Genomic DNA, 19,209 nt, shown 5'->3' with positions numbered 1-19,209 from the left:
GGTACTCAGCCAGACAACTGAGATCTCACCTCCATTTCCCTTTCTGCTGACACAGTGCCTGAGGTTAGCAGTCTCGAGACCAGAGACTTCTGGAGGTTTTCTTGGATATATGCATAGTTCTGGACTTGTGCATTGGTATCTGGATCTCAAGGAACATGCTGAAACTGAACCAAGTCTCCTCAGACATCTAACTCCAGAGTTTCTCTTTTTCCCCCTTTTGATGCTTTTCTTGGTCACCTGGTAGCTCTAACTGTTGTTAAATAACTCAAACAGCTATGATAATTCATTGTAGTTGCCCTAGTGAACAGTTTAATTCACTACTTACAACAGACACCCTAGCTGAAAACGTATTTGTCTGGTGTGAGCTCTGAGTCTAAGCAAATGACAGTCTTGTAGGGCTTAAGCCTCTAAAGGACCTCATAACCATTTCTTTTTTTTTTTTAATTAGTGATTTAATAATGATTAACAAGATTGTAGGATAAGAGGGACACAATTTCATACAATTCCCACCACCAGAGTTCTGGATCCCATCCCTTCCACTGGAAGCTTCCCTATTCTTTATCTCTCTGGGAGTATGAACCAAAATTCTTTATGGGGTGCGCAAGGTGGGAGGTCTGGCTTCTGGAGTTGCTTCTCAACTGAACATGGACGTTGGCAGGTAGATCCATACCCCAGCCTGTCTCTAATCTTTCCTACTAAGATAGGGCTCTAGGGAGACAAGGTTTCATAATCATTTCTCCGCTGCAATGGCTTCTAGATGACTTTAAAAGTATTTTATTTATTTATTTACTGGATAGAGGCAAAGAAAAAATTGAGAGGGAAGTGGGGAGGGAAAGAGAGAGAGGAAGAGAGACACCTGCAGCACTGCTTCACCCCTCAGGAAGCTTTCCCTGCTGCAGGTGGGGTCTGAGGTCTTGAACCCAAGTCCTTGTACACTGGAACGCATGCACTCAACTAGTGATGACCACTCAGAACCCCTGTACTATTTTTTTATTTTAAACTACTAGCAACTTTATGAGTGAGTTTGAAAACTACTACAGAAGGAATAGAGTGGAATAAAAGCAGGACAAGTTAAAATGTCACAATCCTTTCTGTTCTTACTGATAGCATAACTTCACCCAAATAATGCTTGAATAAGCACATTTCAGATTACAGCAAACCTTTGGCTAATTTCCAGAATTCTGGAGGGGGAAAAATGTTTCTGAGATTTTCTCCAGTGCTTCCGGAGGGATAAAAACAGAAATGTCTATCCTCACTGTAGCATTCCCAGTATTGCTGTCTTGCGTGTTTGTCTTTTAATCTAGATAAACTTATTATATCTTCAGAATTTGGCTTGCTGATGTGAGGTGGGTTCACAAATATAATAAGAGGTATTGTCCCTTTGTGGGTTCACAATGCTGGTTAGTCAAATTCAGAAATTAATTAAATATGTAGTCTTAACTTCATTTAAACACCAGTGCCGCTGTTTAGCATTTGCAAAGGCCTGGACCCAAGGCCCTGACCACCACTCAGAAACATTAAGCAAAGGAAAACCTTCACAGATGGTGAAGGAATGATGTGATGTCTCTTCTTATTCTCTCTCTCGTCCTCTCTGTCTCTGACACTTTCAAAAAGGAAAAAAAAAAAAAAGGTTTTTTTTAGGACAGGTGGAATCGTGCAGGCACAGAGTCCCCAGGGAAGCCCTGACAACACAGAAAAGCAGAAAAAAGAAAAGAAAAGGAGAGAAAAGAAAAGAAAAGAAAAGGAGAGAAAAGAAAAGAAAAGAAAAGAAAAGAAGTGAAATGAAATGAAATTGGGGCGGGTGGTGGTGCGCCTGGTTGAGTGCACATGTTATAATGCGCAAGGAGCCAGGTTAGAGCCTCCGGTCCCCACCTGCAGGGGGAAAGTTTTGCAAGTGGTGAAGCAGTGCTGCAGGTGTCTCTCTGCCTCTCTCCCTCTCTATAACCCCCTTCTCTCTTGACTTCTGGCTGTCTCTTTCCAATAAATAAATATAATGAAAAAAATTTAAAAAAAGAAATGAAATGAAATCAATTCTAAAAGTGCTAATCCACCAGCTGTTTCAGTGTCAGCACAGCAAATATGCACGGATGTTAGATTACACCCAAAACCTGAAGTCAGTTACAATGGGAAGTCCAAAGCTATAATATATAAGATTGGCTCTGAAAACACTTGCAGAATAAACCCAGGCCAGAAGCTAAATAACAAGACAAAGATAGATGCCTCCCATTTATCCACAGGCAACACTAGTCCAGAGATAAATAGGGTCACAGTGATGTTAAAAAAATATATATATATAGAATAAATATGATTCGCCTCTTACCGCAGCTGTGATTTGTAGAAACTCCAAATCTCAGCTTTGTAGCTCTTCATAATTCTCCCAGGAAAACCCAAGTTCTTTAGGAAATACTCTTCATTGGTAGATGCAGGCTGTCAAGTCTAGAATAGAAAAAGAATAATGTTCAAGGCTGGTCCTGCTTAACAGATTTAATGGGCTATCCAGCAAGAACCTGGACTCGGTGGAATAAAGGATCTATTTTCATCTCCTCCCCAGGCAGAAAGTGCTTCTTCCTCCCAAAAGGAATTGAGTCTCACTTGTCATTTGACTTGGTAAGGTCTTCAGCTCAGGTAGAGCAAGATTTTTTTATCTTCATTTATTAGCCTCAAGACTTTGGGTAATATTCATCACTTCACGTCTGGCTTGGAAAATGAAAATTATCCTGCCTACCCCCTTGGGTTCTAAGAATCCAATGAGATAAAATATTTACCTTGTCTGGCCCACCAAAAAAATGCCATCAATGTGTATTAATAACCTCAGAGCAAAGTCCCCTCTTGAAAGCTCTCGAGGAAAGGTCGAATCTTATCCTAATGATTCTACAGATGTATAAAGACAGCTCTTTTACATCATTCTTAACTCAAATATCACCTCCCTGGAGAGGCCTTCCCTGCCTACCCATCCAAAAGAAACGCCTTCTTAACCATTCTCCCATTACCAGGACAGCCATGCATCACAACTGACCTGATGCTCAACGTTCCTGGGAGGCAGGCTGTGCAATGCTAACACCAAAACAGTACTGCCCTCATCCTGCTTTGAATGTAAGTATATGCCCTGGCTACTGTCCAATGACATTCAATTTACGGCCACTTTGCTCCTCTCCTCCTAACTGAAATGGAAGTTCTCTGAGGGTTTGGGACAGACTTTTTTTTTTTCTTTTTCTTGCAACCACAGGAGACTTGGAGTTCTTTGCAGTCTCTATAATTTTATTTTATTTTTTATTTATAAAAAGGAAAGACCGATTAAAAAAAAAACACACACAGGATAAGAGGGGTACAATTCCACACAGTTCCCACCACCAGAAAGAACTCCATATCCCATCCCCTCCCCTGATAGCTTTCCTATTCTTTATCCCTCTGGGAGTATGGACCCAGGGTCATTATGGGGTGCAGAAGGTTGAAGGTCTGGCTTCTGTAATTGCTTCCCCACTGAACATGGACATTGGCAGGTCAGTCCACAGTCCCAGCCTGCCTCTCTCTTTCCTTAGTGAGGCAGGGCTCCAGGGAATCGGAGCTCCAGGACACATTGGTGGGGTTGTCTGGGACAGACTTTTATCTAGAGGATTCACAGCATTGTTTTATATATATATATATATATATATATATATATATATATTTCCCTTTTGTTGTCCTTATTGTTTTATTGTTGTAGTTATTGTTGTTATTGATGTTGTCTTTGTTGGATAGGACAGAGAGAAATGGAGAGAAGAGGGGAAGACAGAGAGAAGGAGAGAAAGACAGACACCTGCAGACCTTTTCCATCACCTGTGTAGCGACTCCCCTGCAGGTGGGGAGCCAGGGGCTCAAACCAAGATCCTTACGCCATTGGGGCCATGTGCGCTTAACCCACTGCACTACCACCTGACCCACTGTTTATTATTATTATTATTATTGAAATAACATCAATTTTACAAAACCGTTGATGCCTTCACTACTAGTAGTTGTGTCTCGGACCCTAAAAAGTCACTTATTGGAGGCCCAGAGGGTAGTGTTACAGCGTATAAAGCTTCGGACACTCAAGACTGAGGTTTTGAGTTTATTCCCTGACGTTGCATATGCTAGAGGGATGCTTTTTCCTCCTCCAACTCCTCCTCTTCATCTTCCTCCTCCTCCTCCTCTTCCCCTCCTCCTCTTTCTTCTCCTCCTTCTTTTTCTTCTTCTCTCTCCCACTAATTAACGAAGTCATTTAAAAATAGATATTTGTTGCATAAGTAAATGGTTAACTAGCTGGCCTCTTTTTAAAATGCTCAACTACCTACTCTCCGACTTTAGCCCCCTAGATACAGAAGGAGCACATTCTTTTTTCCTATGGCACCACAATTAATTTTTATAAATGGATTTTGAATGGTTCTAACGACTCCATCGACAGCACTTGAATCTGTGTAGCAGTGAGAACCCAGCCAGCTGTGTTCCTTTTCTTCTGATCTCAAACAATATAATTAAGAAGGATTCTCTGAAATGTAGACGTTTCTACCATTTACTCTGGAATGTTGGCTCTAGCCTCGATAACCCAGTCTGTAAATATAAGATTAACGTCTGAGAAGGGAAAGCTTGCCTTCCATAAAACTGCATTCAAAAGGAAATCTCCACCCTCTCCGCCCCCCCCCCCCCCTTAGAGAAGCAGCCGCATTACTTGTAAGGCCCATAATTACTTTAAATGTCCCACAAGGATGTTAGAACCACAAATATTAAAACACAATCTGAGACCACATCTTGGGAGACGCTCAAATGAGCCAGATAAAGATGGTGCCCTTTTCCCTGCTATTCGTTTACTGTACAAATGAGAGGGCATAAAGTAGCTTTAGATTTAATTAAAGTAATTGACTGGATTGCATTTTGTAGTTGTGATTGTCATTAACATTCCTGACCTCTCTGTCATATGGATGTGCCAGAGAATTTTTCCAATGGATATTTATTATGAATATCATCATCAACAGGCACCATCAACATATTAAAATTAATTTTAACTTCTTTATGGAAGACTGCAAGCATGACCAGCTGCTGAAGGCTATCCGTTCTAAATCATTTTTTTATCGATTTAACATGGCCAGACTTCAAGTACAATGAAGAGAGGTGTGTGTGTGTGTGTGAGAGAGAGAGAGAGAGATAATGTAGGCAAGTTTCTACATATATCAAATATTTCATTTTATTTTACATCTTGTGCTGGTTTCATGAATCACTTCGCCGTATTTTCCAGAGCCCTGGGATTCGCTGGCTATTTTGAGTGCTTAACTGAGCAGCCCTGGGACCGGTTTGCTTTACATCCCAGTGCCTATTCAGCGACAGGGACATTTGGTCTTATTTTGACGGCTTGCAAAGAGCTTAATAAAAGACAGGCTTTGGTGCATCAAAAGAGCTTGAGTCCACAGGTGTGCGGAGCTGGGCTAACTTGTGTGTAAAACAAACAATTAAGCTCTGGAATTTGAGACTCTAAATTGTATCAGTTGAGCACCTGTCCTGGAAGGAGGAAAACACCTTTCATTACATTACGGCTGGGCATGCCGACTCCGGGGGGCTGTGTAGAGTTACAGCAAGTCAGACCCAGCTTCACCGCCGGCTGAGATGCTGCTGATCCTCTGAAGGCTGCTGAGAGCTTCCAGGTGAGGGTCTGCAGCTTCCAGGTGAGGGTCTGCAGCTTCCAGGTGAGGGTCTGCAGCAAATAGCTCCCATCTCTTTCAGCTGCGTGCTCTCCCACAAGTGGATTTGAAATACAGTGTGCCATCTCAGCCCTCCCAAGGAAACTGCAGGGCCTAGAAAGGCTCAGTCATGCAACCCCAGGTCACACAAGTCTTAGCAATCAGGATCCAGAACAGCCCGTTTTGATCGCTGAGCTAGTTTCGGTGCCGCCCCCGGGGGCTCTTCCGGTCTCTCCCATGCCCCAGAGTCATCTTGCTAGCTCTGGATGGTCATTTTATTTATTTACTTTTTTCTTTTTTTTTTTTTTAATGAGAGGGTTAATGCTTTGTAGTGAGATCGTTGACATAAGCATACAATTTCATTATGCAATCAACTCCCAAAGTTTTCTTCCTCTCCTCTACTTCCTCCCCAGAGTCCTTTGCTTTGGCGCAATACACCATACTCAGTCCATGTTTCACCTTGTGCTCTCCCTCCCCTGAATGGCTATCTTTTGAAAAATAGGTTAATAGGGGAGTCCACGGTAGCGCAGTGGGTTGGGCGCAGGTGGTGCAAAGCACAAGGACCGGCTGAAGGCTCCCGGTTCGAGCCCCCGGCTCCCCACCTGCAGGGGAGTCGCTTCACAGGGGGTGAAGCAGGTCTGCAGGTGTCTATCTTTCTCTCCTCCTCTTTGTCTTCCCCTCCTCTCTCAATTTCTCTCTGTCCTATCCAACAACAACGACATCAATCATAGCAATAAAATAAAACAACAATAAAACGAGGGCAACAAAAGGGAATAAATAATAAATAAAAAAATATTTTAAAAAAAAGACAACAAAAAAATAGGTTAATAGGAGTATAGATGAACATAGTTCCCACCATAGGATACACACACATCTATGTCCCTATGCCCACCCCTGAAAATGGGCTTAAAAATCTATCCCCCCAAAAAAGGCTTTTTTAAAAAAGATTTTGTTTATTTATTCATGAGAAAGATAGGCAGAGAGAGAAAGAACCAGACACCACTCTGGCACATGTGCTGCCAGGGATTGAAGTCAGGGCCTCATGGTTGAGAATCCAATGCTTTATCCACTGTCACCTCCCAGACCACCCCCAAAAAGCTTTTACTTTCATGCAATATTTCAAATCTAGTCCATATTCTGCTTTGAGTTTCCCTTTCTGTTCTTTTTTCTCAACTTCTGTTTATGTGTGGGATCATCCCATACTCATCTTTCTCTTTCTGGCATATCTCCCTTAACATAATTCCTTCAAGGTCCCTCCGAGATGGGTTGAAGAAGGTAGATTTATTATTCTTAGTAGCTGAGTCGTATTCCATTCTGTATCTAGACCACAATTTTCTCAGCCACTCATTTGTTGTTGGACCCCTGGGTTGCTTCCAGGCTTTGGCTACTACAAATTGTGCTGCTATGAACATAGGTGTACACATATGATGATGAGGTCTCTGGACCCGTGTTGCTCTTCCAGAGCTGGCCTAAGTGGGCATCTTCTAAATTAAAAGCACGGAAAAATAAGATGGCAGAGACATTGCTCCCCGTGCAGAGTGCATGCCTCCCCATGAGCAGAGGCCAGGTTCAAGAACCAGGTTCAAAGCCCAGCTCCATATGAGGGGAAAGCAAGTGCTATGGTATCTATCCCCACCCTCTCTTCCCTCCTCTTCTCCTCCTCCTTCTCCTTCTTCTCTCTCTCTCTCTCTCTCTCTGAAGAGGAAAAATTGTGGACCTAGGAACAGTGAAATCATGTGCGCACTAGGCCCACTACCACCACCATGAAAAAGGAAAAGAAAAAATGTTGGACCAGTAGTGTCTTCTTCTTCTAGCGTTTGTCCTTCTTCCGCAGTCAGTCAACAGCGTCAGATTGAGCCTGATGTCAAGTTTCGAGACCTCCTTTGAATCTGGAGAGGTGGCAGTCGTTGACTATGTGGGTCATAGTCTGTCTGGAGCCGCAGGGGCAGTTCGGGTCGTCTCTGGCTCCCCAGCGATGGAACATGATCAGCAATATCACTTCTGTATGTGCAAGGTTCCAAATGTTCATTCTCCAGTGCTTCATTCAAAATAAATAAGAAAACCAGATAAGCCCAAGGACGAAAGATTTAAAGAAAGAGTTGGTCTCCATACCTGGACCTGGAAACACAGCTATTCTCCCAGAGGGCAATCTTACTCTCCCCCACCGACACACACACACACACACACACACACACACACACACCAGGGTCTTCACACCAGCCTTCCATCAGGCAGAAAAGACCCTTGTGCATCCCTGATCTAATACTAAAATTACAAGTGAAAAGAGATTATCACTGAACACCTTCTACCCACTGAGTCATCCCCAGCATATGTTTACAAGTTTGTTTGATTTTTTATATTTTATTTATTTATTTATTTATTTATTTATTGGAGAGAGACAAAGAGAAATTGAGGGAGGAAGGAAAGAGAGGGATCGAGACAAAAAAACACACGTAGCTCTGCTTCACCATTCGTGAAGCTTCCCCCTGCAGGTGGGGGCAGGGGCTTGAACCTGAACCCTTACACACTATAACGTATGCACTTAACCAGGTGCACCACTACCCCCCACACACACACACACACTCCCAGTTTACAGGGGTTTGTCTTAAGGATTGTCTGGAATGAATGGTCCCTTTGGTCACCTTCTGTTCCCTCTCTGTTTTCTCAGGAACACCCAGAATATTCTCTGAGGTGGTGGAAAGGAAACCAAAAGTCTCCCTCATGTATGTCTGCTGCCCACAGCGGCCAGTCAACATCAGGACACATCTTTGGACTTTGCCCAGAGAAGTTCTATTTCATTGAGTGACCCAAAGGTGAAGTGTAGGTTATACTTCATTACACTTCTGAATCCAGTGTAAATCAGGAACAAATCTTCTTGTTTCACTCCAAAATACTGTGAAAACCCCTTAAGGGAGTCTGGTGATTATACTGTAGAGACTTCTATGAACCAACCAGGGTAAATAATTAGACTCTCTCTTTAATTAATATCGCAGTGCCTTCTAGCACAATGATATTTAAGCTTATGATCGGTTTGAAGGAACAGCAAAGCGGAGAAACAGCTTTGCTCTTGATGCAGGCCAAGAAGAACAAAGAAAGTTTTGTCAGGGGTTGGGGGGGGGGAATATCTGACACTGCTGGCAGTCGCATGTCACAAGTTGCTGGTGTGCTCCAAGGAAGTTTTCAATTGAAGCAGGTGCTCTGTTTGCAAAAGGTGAATGTTGCTCTTTGTTACCGAAAATAAACCCCGAGAAAATGAAAGGTAGGCACTGTCCATGTCTGGCTGGCATCACTGCAGGATTTCTGGAATCATGTGAACTTTATGGGAATAATAGTAATTAACTCCAATTTCATAATGGGTACCAAGTCAATTTTGGTTTCGTTAAAGCTTCATAAAAAGAGAGGCTCGTGAAAAAGCCAGTTCATTGAAGGCATAAACTTTTCATACTGTTTAACACATTCGACCTATTTTTAATTGATGGAAGGGGTATGTGTTTTGCCAACCTCCAAATTATTCACACTTCTTTAATTTAAACCAGCTTGGTTTTTTTTTTTTTTTTGCAATTCAAATAGGGTATTTTGGAAGTATTAACTGGAAATCAAATAAAGTAATAGTAGAAATTATTAGCCAGATCACAGTGCATACATTATTTCTTAAAGAAATTTATTCTATCACCTCAAAATCGAGTAAGTACAGGGTTTTTTTAATTTTTGTTTTTATTTAACTTTATTACCTTTATTTATTTATAGGATAGAGGCAGCCAAAAATTAAGAGGGAAGGAAGTGATAGAGAGGGAGTGAGACAGACAGACACCCACAGCCCTGCTTCACTACTTGCAAGGCTTTCCCTCTGCAGGTGGTGACTGGGGGCTCGAACCGAGGTCCTTGCACATTGTGACATATGCACTCAACCGGGTGCACCACCACCCAGCCCCAGTATAATTTTTGTTTAATCTTAGTTTATCCCCACAACTATTTGGCATGGCGAGTGCTAATATTCTACAAATAATAATGTACCCATGGAAAAGCTTCATCTGGAAAAGCCTAGTAAGATAAAGTTACACTCATGTAGATGTTGAGCTGCCAACAAGTACCTCCAACTCCTGAATAAGTTGATCGGCTCTACTGATCGGTCTTAGCAAGAGCTGTTCTTAAGTCTGCCTTCCTATGAGATCGTTGTGTTTTGGTATTGTTGTGTTTTGGCCTCTGTATCTGAAGTGCCTGATAAGTAATCCCCAGCCTGCTCTTGACTCTGAACAGATGTGGGCTGAAGGCATATTTAATCTTATCTGAGGCCACGCATTGGGTATATCATGAGAAATGGATCCTTACTACAGAATTTCTTGAGAAAAATCAAAGTGATTATAAAGAACGTGTAACTCTTACCGCACAGCACCTGAGATCAAGAGGCTTTTTATAAAAGAGCAAGTCCTGTTGTTCTCTTTTTTGTGTTCTTAGGGATCTTTCCAGTGCTCTACACCCCTGAGAAAAGCATCTAAGCACGTTTTGGCTTCCTTGTTTGCAGGGTGAAACAGCTCACCCCACTTCCACCACCACAATCTCTCTGTAGCAAGTCTGGGTCCAAAACCCAATCAGTGGAAACAAGAAAAGTGCAGGAAATTGGCATTCTTGAGACTTCTGGGGAGAAACCCCGACTGGGAAGACAACACAATGGTTCTGCAAAAGATTCTCATGCCTGAGGTTCTAGGTCCCAGATACATATAATTTTGTTTGTTTGCTTGCCAGAACACTGCTCAGCTTTGGTTTATGGTAGTAGAGGGTGGGAATTGAACCCAACCTGCGACTTTAGAGCCTTAAGTACCACGAAGGTCTTTTGCATAACCGTTATGCTTTTTTTTTTTTTCCAAGATGCTCTTTTGTTCAATTTTCTCAACTCCATAAGCAGAAATCTGAGTCTTCTTTCCCCCTGTGGAGAAAAGCAAGACTCAGAGAATTATGTCAACTTACCCCTGGAAACCCAGCAGTTAATAAGTGACCCCATGCTCTTGTGTGGCCAGGAAGTACAGTCTTCATCTTCACACTCCCCCGCTTATACCCTACCCCTACAGACTCCCACCAGACACTCCAGGGTTTGGGGACTTTGGTTTCCAAGTCTCCTGGACAGGAAGAAGTCTCCTGGCCAGTCTCCATCTCATCTGCTTGTCAGACCTGCACAGAGACAAGACACCCCCCCCCCATACACACACACACCCACTCCCCAGGACACTTCACATCCATCTTCCTGGTGGTCTTTCATTTCTTTGCCAATAAGGTGATCTGCTTCACAACACACTTCGATATATCTGACATCTGTCATGAAATCCAGGTCAGGCCCATCTGTCTTCCCTTGAAATAAGCCATTTTACAGAGGCACTCTCTCCGCTGTTAGAGCCCCACCAGAAATAATTATTGACATATTGTCCACACATCCAGCCAACCCTCATAACAGAAGCCATACATTACAAGTCCTAGTTCCCCCCCTCCTGCTTCCTAGCAGAGGAAGAAGACAACATCCACAACTGTTAGAGAGAGCTGTACCATGAGGTGAAAACCCCAACAGGGAAGCTCCAGTTCAAGTGTCTGGCTTGACACAGATCCCTTTTTTTTTTACGTCCTTCATGAGTTGGTGATGGAGGCATTCCACAGCTGTTTCTTTGAGACAGGACTTAGACCTGCTCAGAAGAGTCTATTCAGATGAGTGGTGCACATGGGCGGGGGGCAGGCAGAAGGAAGTCGATGGAAGTCTCCTAAGTAGTAGGGTGATCTCTCTAGACTGAGGACACCTCAGCCTTGTAGGAACTTGGTTATGTTGGGGAGAATTCTGTACCTGTGGAGACTCAGGATCCACCAAAAAGTACCAGAGTGGTGCACTCATACTAATCACTTCATTCTACTTGCCCCCTGGAGAGACACCCATGGAAAAAGCAGGTCTCAGGGGCCAGGCGGTGGCGTATCTGGTTTAAGCACACACACTACAGTGTGCAAGAACCTGGGTTCAAGCCCCTGGCCCCCACCTGCGGGGGGGGAAAGCTTCACAAGTGGTGAAGTAGTGTTGCAGGTGTCTCTCTGTCTCTTTCCATATCTATCTTCCCCTCCCCCTTCTCTCTCTGTCAGTTCCCCCAAAACCTGCCAGTTGGAATCACCATTTGTTCAAAGGAGTCATAGCCTCTTTGCACTTCTGTGGACCAAGTACATATGGAAAAATAAGGAAGACTCGTGTGTATCCCCAGGGATGGAGAGAAGTGAGTTTTCTAAGGGAAAAAAGCATTTCTAGAAGCATTTGTGCTCACCTACCTCTATTTTTGTTGGTAGTATGAAAAGAGGACTCCTGGGGGCTGGGTGGTAGCGCAGCGGGTTAAGTGCAGGTGGACCACTCAAGGATCCACAAAAGGACCCAGATTCGAGCCCCCGGCTCCCCACCTACAGTGAGTAGGCAGTGAAGGAAGTCTGCAAGTGTCTATCTTTCTCTCCCCCTCTCTGTCTTCCCCTCCTTTCTCCATTTTTCTCTGTCCTATCCAACAACAACAATGACAGCAATAATAACAACAACGATAAACAACAAGGGCAACAAAAAAGGAAAAGAAAAGAAAAGAAAAGAGGAGTCCTTTCGGATGGTGCCTAACATGGTTTCTTATAGAAATAATCACCCCACAGATAGAATTTTTTTTTTTGGAGACACTTGATTTTTTATTTTCTTAAAAAATTACAAAGGAAATGAACTCTTTAGGCTAATACAATACAGGAAGAGAGAGAGAAATGGAGCTTCAGAGTAAAGGGAAAAGTGTACCCTTGTTTAGGATGATCACATTTCTACACTTCCAGTATCTATAAATGCAAGAATTTCTCTCAGCAGCCTCGTATCGTAGCTTAGGAGTGGTGATAGGTGGTATTGGAATTAACTAAAGAATTTTGGTTGTCCTTGGTTATTCTGTCCTGGGATGAGTAAAACCCCCTCTAAGGACAGGTAAGGGTACTTTATAACAGGAAAAAGACTACATGCACCAAACACAGCAGTAAAAACCACTCCTTAGCAGAATTGTACCCTTAAAAAGGGAGAAGGGGGCAATAAGTATATAGATGAATACATAGGCTGCTGTCACCCCCACCCCAGTCCCAAATAAAGAGTATGGGAGATAATAGTAATCATAGTATTTGCTTCAACAAAGACAGACAGTCTCTTACCTACTTCAAGGTAAACCTTACCATGAACTGAATACTTTTGGTTCACAAATACTTGTGGTTCATTCCTAGATATACTATTTTAGCAGGTAAGATGTAGCACACAAAGCATAGCACAGTCGTGGAAACAAATGTTTTACTTGAAGGGATGGAAAGTATGTCCATGATATACAGTTGTATTTCCTTGTTTGAGAAGGATAGTTTTAAAAGCCTGAGCAACCTATGTAGCTACTTGATGGGTAGGTACAATGAAGGAGTCAGGGAAAGGGGAAATAGTTACATCACAAGGAAAGGCAAAGATGAAAGACAAGAAGTATCTTTTCATTGAGGCTGCTACGCCCTGAGAAGAAGGATTCTTCTCTAAGATACCCAAAATGGAATTGAAAGTACAGGGAGAATTTGTGGAGAGAGGAGAGGAAACTCTCAAATACTGAATGAAAGACATTTCAATACTTCTGGTGAGTGGCACTGCTTCTAGAATCTTCTTTGCATACAACACTTAATTTAGTGCCAGGCATTTTTGTTGTTTGTTGGCACACACACACACACACACACACACACACACACACACACAACCTGTTTGCTCCGTGCATTCACAAGAAACAGACTTCCTTCCTCAAACAGGAATAGATTGTCAAAGAGATATCAGTGCTCGGGTCTGGGTGGTGGCATACCTGGTAGAGCACACATGTTCCTGTGCTCAAGGACCAGGCTTGAAGCCCCCGTAGGGATGAAGAATCATAAACAGTGGAGCAGTGCTGTAGTTGTCTCTCTTTCTTTCTCCCTATCTTCCTCTTCCCTCTTAATTTCACTCTGCCTCTAATCAATAAGTGAATAAAATATTTAAGGAACCAGGTGGTAGCACACCTGGCTAAGCACACATATTACAGTGAACAAGGATCTGAGTTCAAGCCCCTGGTCCCCACCTGCAGGGAGGAAGCTTCATGAGTGGTGAAGCAGGGCTGCAGATGTCTCTCTGTTTCAGTCATTCGACAACCCCCCCTCCCCTCTCAAATTCTCTCTGTCTCTATCCAATAATAAATAAATATTTAAATATAAAAGAAAATATTTAAAATGAAAGAGAAGTTGGAAGAAAGAAAGAAGGAAAGAAAAAAAAGGAAGGAAGAGAGAAAGGAAGAAAGACTATCAGTGATTAAGAGTCTCCTTGAGAACCAGAAAATCATCTGTCATTTGAAGTTTGAGCTGGTGCTCTATCAAGAAGATACTGGTTCTATGGAGTCAGTTCTCATTCTGAGTAACTCCAGGAATGGTGTCGATTTATTTAAATTGACTTGCCATGAGAGCTGAGGATTTACACAGTAGATGGGCCACATGCGTCAGTCAGAAATCACACTAGACAGAGTCAGTGGGTCAAAAAAAGAAAAGAAAAGAAACGAAGAAGAAACTGGTTCTCTGCTGTTACGGTGCTGCGCTGGGAGCCAGGACAGCATTCAAAGAGCTACTTGCGTAGTATCTGGATGAGAGACGAACTGTACAAGAGCCAGAGGAAATGGCCTGTTTCCCTTGTCCAACCTATTCAGCTCAAACCATCCCAAACTGCCAGTACATCTGAAACGAGAGGAAGTGGCTAATTTGATGGCCAATAAGAACACAGATGGGTTACGGAGGTTAAGATAAAGGTAATGTAACTCGTGTTCCTAGCTCTGTGCAGATTGCCTACAGGAATTAAAAAAAAAAAAAAAAGTCCAGAGAGGGGCCTCTTTTTAAAAAACTACGTAGAAATCCTGTACAGAAACTATAATTAGGAAAGACCATATGAGCTGTCAGCACCACCACTTTCAGGCATTTATCCAAAGAATGGGAAATCTCTAACTCGAGCATCTCTAGGTAATCCTGTGTTCCTAACAACGGTCCTCATAATAGCCCCGGAAACAACCAAATCGCCTATAGAATGGAGACTACATAACATCAGGAGTATGTGTCCAGTGGACTACTACTCAGCCATCAAAAAGATAAAACTGTCCCTTTTGTGACAACAGGGGTGGAACAGAAGATTATGTCAAACCAAACCAATCAAAAAAGCAATCACAGGGGTTGGGTGGTGGTGCACCCGGTTGAGCGTACATGTTACGGTGCGCAAGGACCCAGGTTCAAGCCCCCGGTCCCCACCTGCAGGGGGAAAGCTTTGCAAGTGGTGAAGCAGGGCTGCAGGTGTCTCTCTGTCTCTCTGTCTCCCCCCACTCTCAATTTCTGGCTGTCTCTATCCAATAAATAAAGGTAATAAAAAAATTTTAAAAAAGAAAAGCAATCAATCACTAGAGGTTTTCACTCACATGTCAACTGTAAACAAAGCAAACTAACAAAATAATCACACAACAAAAAAATAAGAGTAGAACGGGAACAAAGGGTAGCAGGTATCAATTTGATAGTGTGATGGTATTGGGACTTTTAAAAATGTTTTTATTTTAATTAGAACAATGGAGAGAGGGGGGAGAAAGAGAGGAGTGAGTGGCGGCACACCAGGTTAAACGACAGTACGAAGTGCAAGGATCCCAGTTTGAGGCCCCACTTTGCAGGGGGTTCACTTCAGGAGCAGTGAAGCAGGTCTGCAGGTTTCTGTCTTTCTCTCTCCCTATCTCCCTGTGCTTTCCTAATTTATCTCTGTCCTATCCAACAAAATGGGGAAAAATATGGCCTCCAGGAGCAGTGGATTCCTAGTGCCAGCACCAAGCCCCAGCAATAACCCTGGAGGCAGAGAGAGATATTAGAGAGTTGCTCAGCTCTGGTTTATGATGGTGCTAGGGATTGAACCTGGGACCTCAGAGCCTCCATTATAAAAGTCATTCACAGAACCACTCTGCTCTGTCCCCAGCCATTACTGGGCTGAATGATGTATGTATGCATGGCAACATGAAGCTGTGACCTCAAGACACATAGTCCTGAAAACTAGTGGGAAATCCATACAGATCTGTGTTTGTGTCTTCTAAACACCATCAATGACAGCTTCGGTCACAAGGTTTCAATGCAAGGACCAGCTCATCACATCCCAAGGGCACTCAGGTCACCATGAAAATTGAAAACCACTTCCTCCCTGGGCTCTGAGCCTCTGAGCCTGGCGAACCTGTCAGTACCAGCCAACACTCGTTAAGCCTTCCTTCTGGCCTGCTCCCTCCCCCTTCACATATGAGAGACTCCAGCAGGCTGGCAGCAAAACACTGTCAAGTAGCAGCCATGGACTTCCAGCCATGGCAGGAAGCTTGTGCGTGCTCAATGATCACCTCTAGATGACAGCTAGACTGTCAATCACCATCAAGGCTTTGGCCTGTTCCTTGCTTGGAGGGCTTGGAGACCCATTCCACTGCATGTTATCCACACTTTTTATAGGTTTGCTGTGGAAGAATGACTCCAGCTTCTCACCACCCTCTTACTTAATATTCTGTGGTGCCCATAGCTGAGGGACCTGGGGAATATACCATATCTTAGTCCTAGCAAAGATACAGGGTTTTGTTTGTTTGTTTCTCTGTTTTTGCCTCCAGCATTGTTGTTGGAGCTTGGTGCCTGCACTGCTCCTGGTGGCCATCTTTTTTCCATTTTTGTTATTGGAGAGGACAGAGAGAAATTGAGAGGGGAGGGAAAGATAGAGAAGAGAAGGGAGAGAAAGATAGACAGACACCTGCAGATCTGCTTTACTGCTTGTGAAGCGACCCCCCCTCCAGGTGGGGAGCCGGGGGCTGGAACGGGGATCCTTACGCCGGTCCTTGCGCTTCTTACTATGTGCACTTAGCCCTGTGCACTACCGCCCGGCCCCCCAAGACTGCAGGTTCTGATCCTAGAGACGCCTCTGGGATTTGCTGTCCCTGTGCAAAACGTCAGCCTCCCAATCTACTAATGTTGACTTCTCTTCTTTCAGGGATATTGTTGCCCTGTCCCACAAAAGTCTCAGCACGCTCCCGGTATGTTAAGTCTCATTTCTACAGTCGTGACGCTGTTGTCATCCTTCTCAGCACTACAAACCAATGGCACGTGTCCGAGTTTTATGCATACAAAGTCTTTCTCACCCTCCTGCCTCCCCCCTCCTTGACTCCCTGACATTTAAACACTCTCAGACCACACACTTCACTGGGCTGTCTTCATCTGCTTAAGCAGAAATCTGTGCCTCTACGAGAGGCCTAACTGGATACTATTACCCTGATAGCTGATTATAATATTTCTCCATCCATTGTTAAGCTTCTTAGGTTTCTTCTTCACTTGAGCAGTGTTTAGCATATTGTTTGGGGGGGGGGAGAGAGAGAGAAAGAGAGAGAGATACTCAATGCGCCTTAGGTAAAGTAAGATTCGATATCACGTTCACAGGAGATTATCTAAGACTAAGCCGCTGAGCAAGTATCTCAGCTTCACTCAGTCAGTGCTTATAAATGCACCTTTTAAACCTCTCAGGGGTAAACTGGGTCACTTGATGTTGCTTCAGAACATCTGGAAAATAGTCATGGGGTCGGGAGGGCCATAAAAGCGCTTTGTGCTGGGGCTGCTTCGGAGGATATAATGAAAACAGAGATGTGACACATACCAAAGGATTCTCAAACACCCACTTGTTTGCAAGGACCCAAACCACTCATTATCTGCTTTTATTCAATAAGAGCGGTTTGGCAAGGGACGCTGAGTTCAGATATCTTGTTATTCCTCCCACCCAAGCTTCAAGCCCCTCTTCTGGCATTTTAGGCAATAGAGAAGCTGCCTGAGGTTGAACCGCTGGATTGTTGTGCAAGCCCCACCTGGAAGATCCGGAAGATCTCAGACAAGCAGAGGGCAGAGCGTCAAGACGTAACCAACCCATCAGACATGGCGGTGTCTCTATCCGTAGCTACTTCCTGGTCAACAACTGAGAATGCGAACCACACACTCCAAACAGCCATCAAGTGTGTATTTCTGCCCCCAGATGCTTCAGGGGCTGCAGTGACTCTTTCGCAGGTAGAGACTGAGACGTTCCAGGAAGGAAAAATTCTTTCTCCTTACGCATCTTGATTTTTTTTTTTAATTGGAGGGATGCATGATTTACAGTCAACCGGAAGTAAACATTTTTCAGTTTTTTGCAAAACTCCCATCTCCAGCCTCGGTCCTCCTCCACCATTGTGCATGAGGCCCCTCCTTCTCCCCCAGACCACCTCCTTCTCCCCCAGAGTCCTTTACTTTGATGCAATTGGCCAAACCCAGTCCAAGATCTGCACTGTGTTTTCCCTCCTGATTTTATTTTTCAGCTTCAGTTTATGAGTGATCATCCCACATTCAGCCTTCTTCTTCTGCCTTCCAGCACCATCCAGCTCCATCCAAGAAGCATCTTGAATTCTAAGCCAAGGGAACTTCTCCATAAGTAATTAGCTGACTTAGTTAATTTTTTTCTCATTTCCCTTAGAATATTAATTAAGACAACAAAGGAAGGCCTGGGAGATAGCACAGTGGTATCTACAAAGATATTCATGCTTGAAGTTCCAAGGTCCCAGGTTCAATCCTTTGCGTTGCTATAAACCAGAGTTGAAAAGCACTCGGGTAAAAAAAAAAAAAACCACTACAATGCCAACCTGATTTCCCTGAGCAGACAACCCCAGAAATGTACTCTGGAACTCCACCTCTCCAGAGCCCCACCACACTAGGGAAAGACAGAGACAGGCTGGGAGTTTGGATCAACTTGTCAATGCCCATGTCCAGCAGAGAAGCAATTATAGAAGCCAAACCTCCCACCTTCTGCATCCCATAATGAACCTGGGTCCATGCTCCCAGAAACAAAGAATAGGAAAGCTATCAAAGAAGGGGATGGGATGCAGAACTCTGGTATCGGGAATTGTGTAGAATTGTAACCCTCTTATCCTATAGTTTTGTCAATATTTTTTATTTTATAAATGAATTTTTAAAATATAATAATAATAATAATAATAGTAATAACAATAATAATAATAGAGAGTTTTCCTTCCAGGACATACCATAACGTAAGCCTGCTGGCCACAATGCCAAGCTCATTGTACATTCCTCCTAGATTAGCTCAAGTGCCAGGCTGCTTCCTTCAAATGAAGACAACATGCTTGCAGTGATGAAGCTTCTTGGCCAACTCTCTTGCTTTTGTGATCTGACTCTCATTGGGCTGCAATGAAGCCATTTCTCATGCCTGGGGTTGATTAAACATGGAGTTAAATGCCTCTCTCTGAGGAGTCTCCACTGACTCCCCACGGAGCCCATGTCAGCCCAGCCCACACTTGTAGTCTGGCTTCTTCTCCATTCCTATCCTCAAGGGAAACATCTGTTTCAGAGAGGTGGTATCTTCCCATCAGCCTGTGTGTCACTCTTATTAAGGAGGAGGGTTCTTTGGTCCAGGAGGCTGCCTGCTGTGCCCCAG

At 43.6% G+C, this 19,209-nt stretch overlaps 1 long non-coding RNA gene across 1 annotated transcript in view; it reads right to left on the bottom strand.

The window, feature by feature from the left end:
• The window catches only part of LOC132534859 (uncharacterized), a 538,114-nt gene that overhangs the window by 388,250 nt on the left and 130,655 nt on the right, over positions 1 to 19,209 (bottom strand). The window contains exon 13 of the long non-coding RNA XR_009546598.1: positions 2,321 to 2,436. This is a non-coding gene — a long non-coding RNA (uncharacterized LOC132534859). The remainder of the gene's footprint in view (positions 1 to 2,320; positions 2,437 to 19,209) is intronic.

The sequence above is a fragment of the Erinaceus europaeus genome, chromosome 20 (genome assembly GCF_950295315.1).
Source record: "Erinaceus europaeus chromosome 20, mEriEur2.1, whole genome shotgun sequence".
Classification (NCBI taxonomy): Eukaryota; Metazoa; Chordata; class Mammalia; order Eulipotyphla; family Erinaceidae; genus Erinaceus; species Erinaceus europaeus.
Note: the sequence above shows the minus strand (reverse complement) of the source record. Positions and strands in the feature narration are given on the sequence as shown.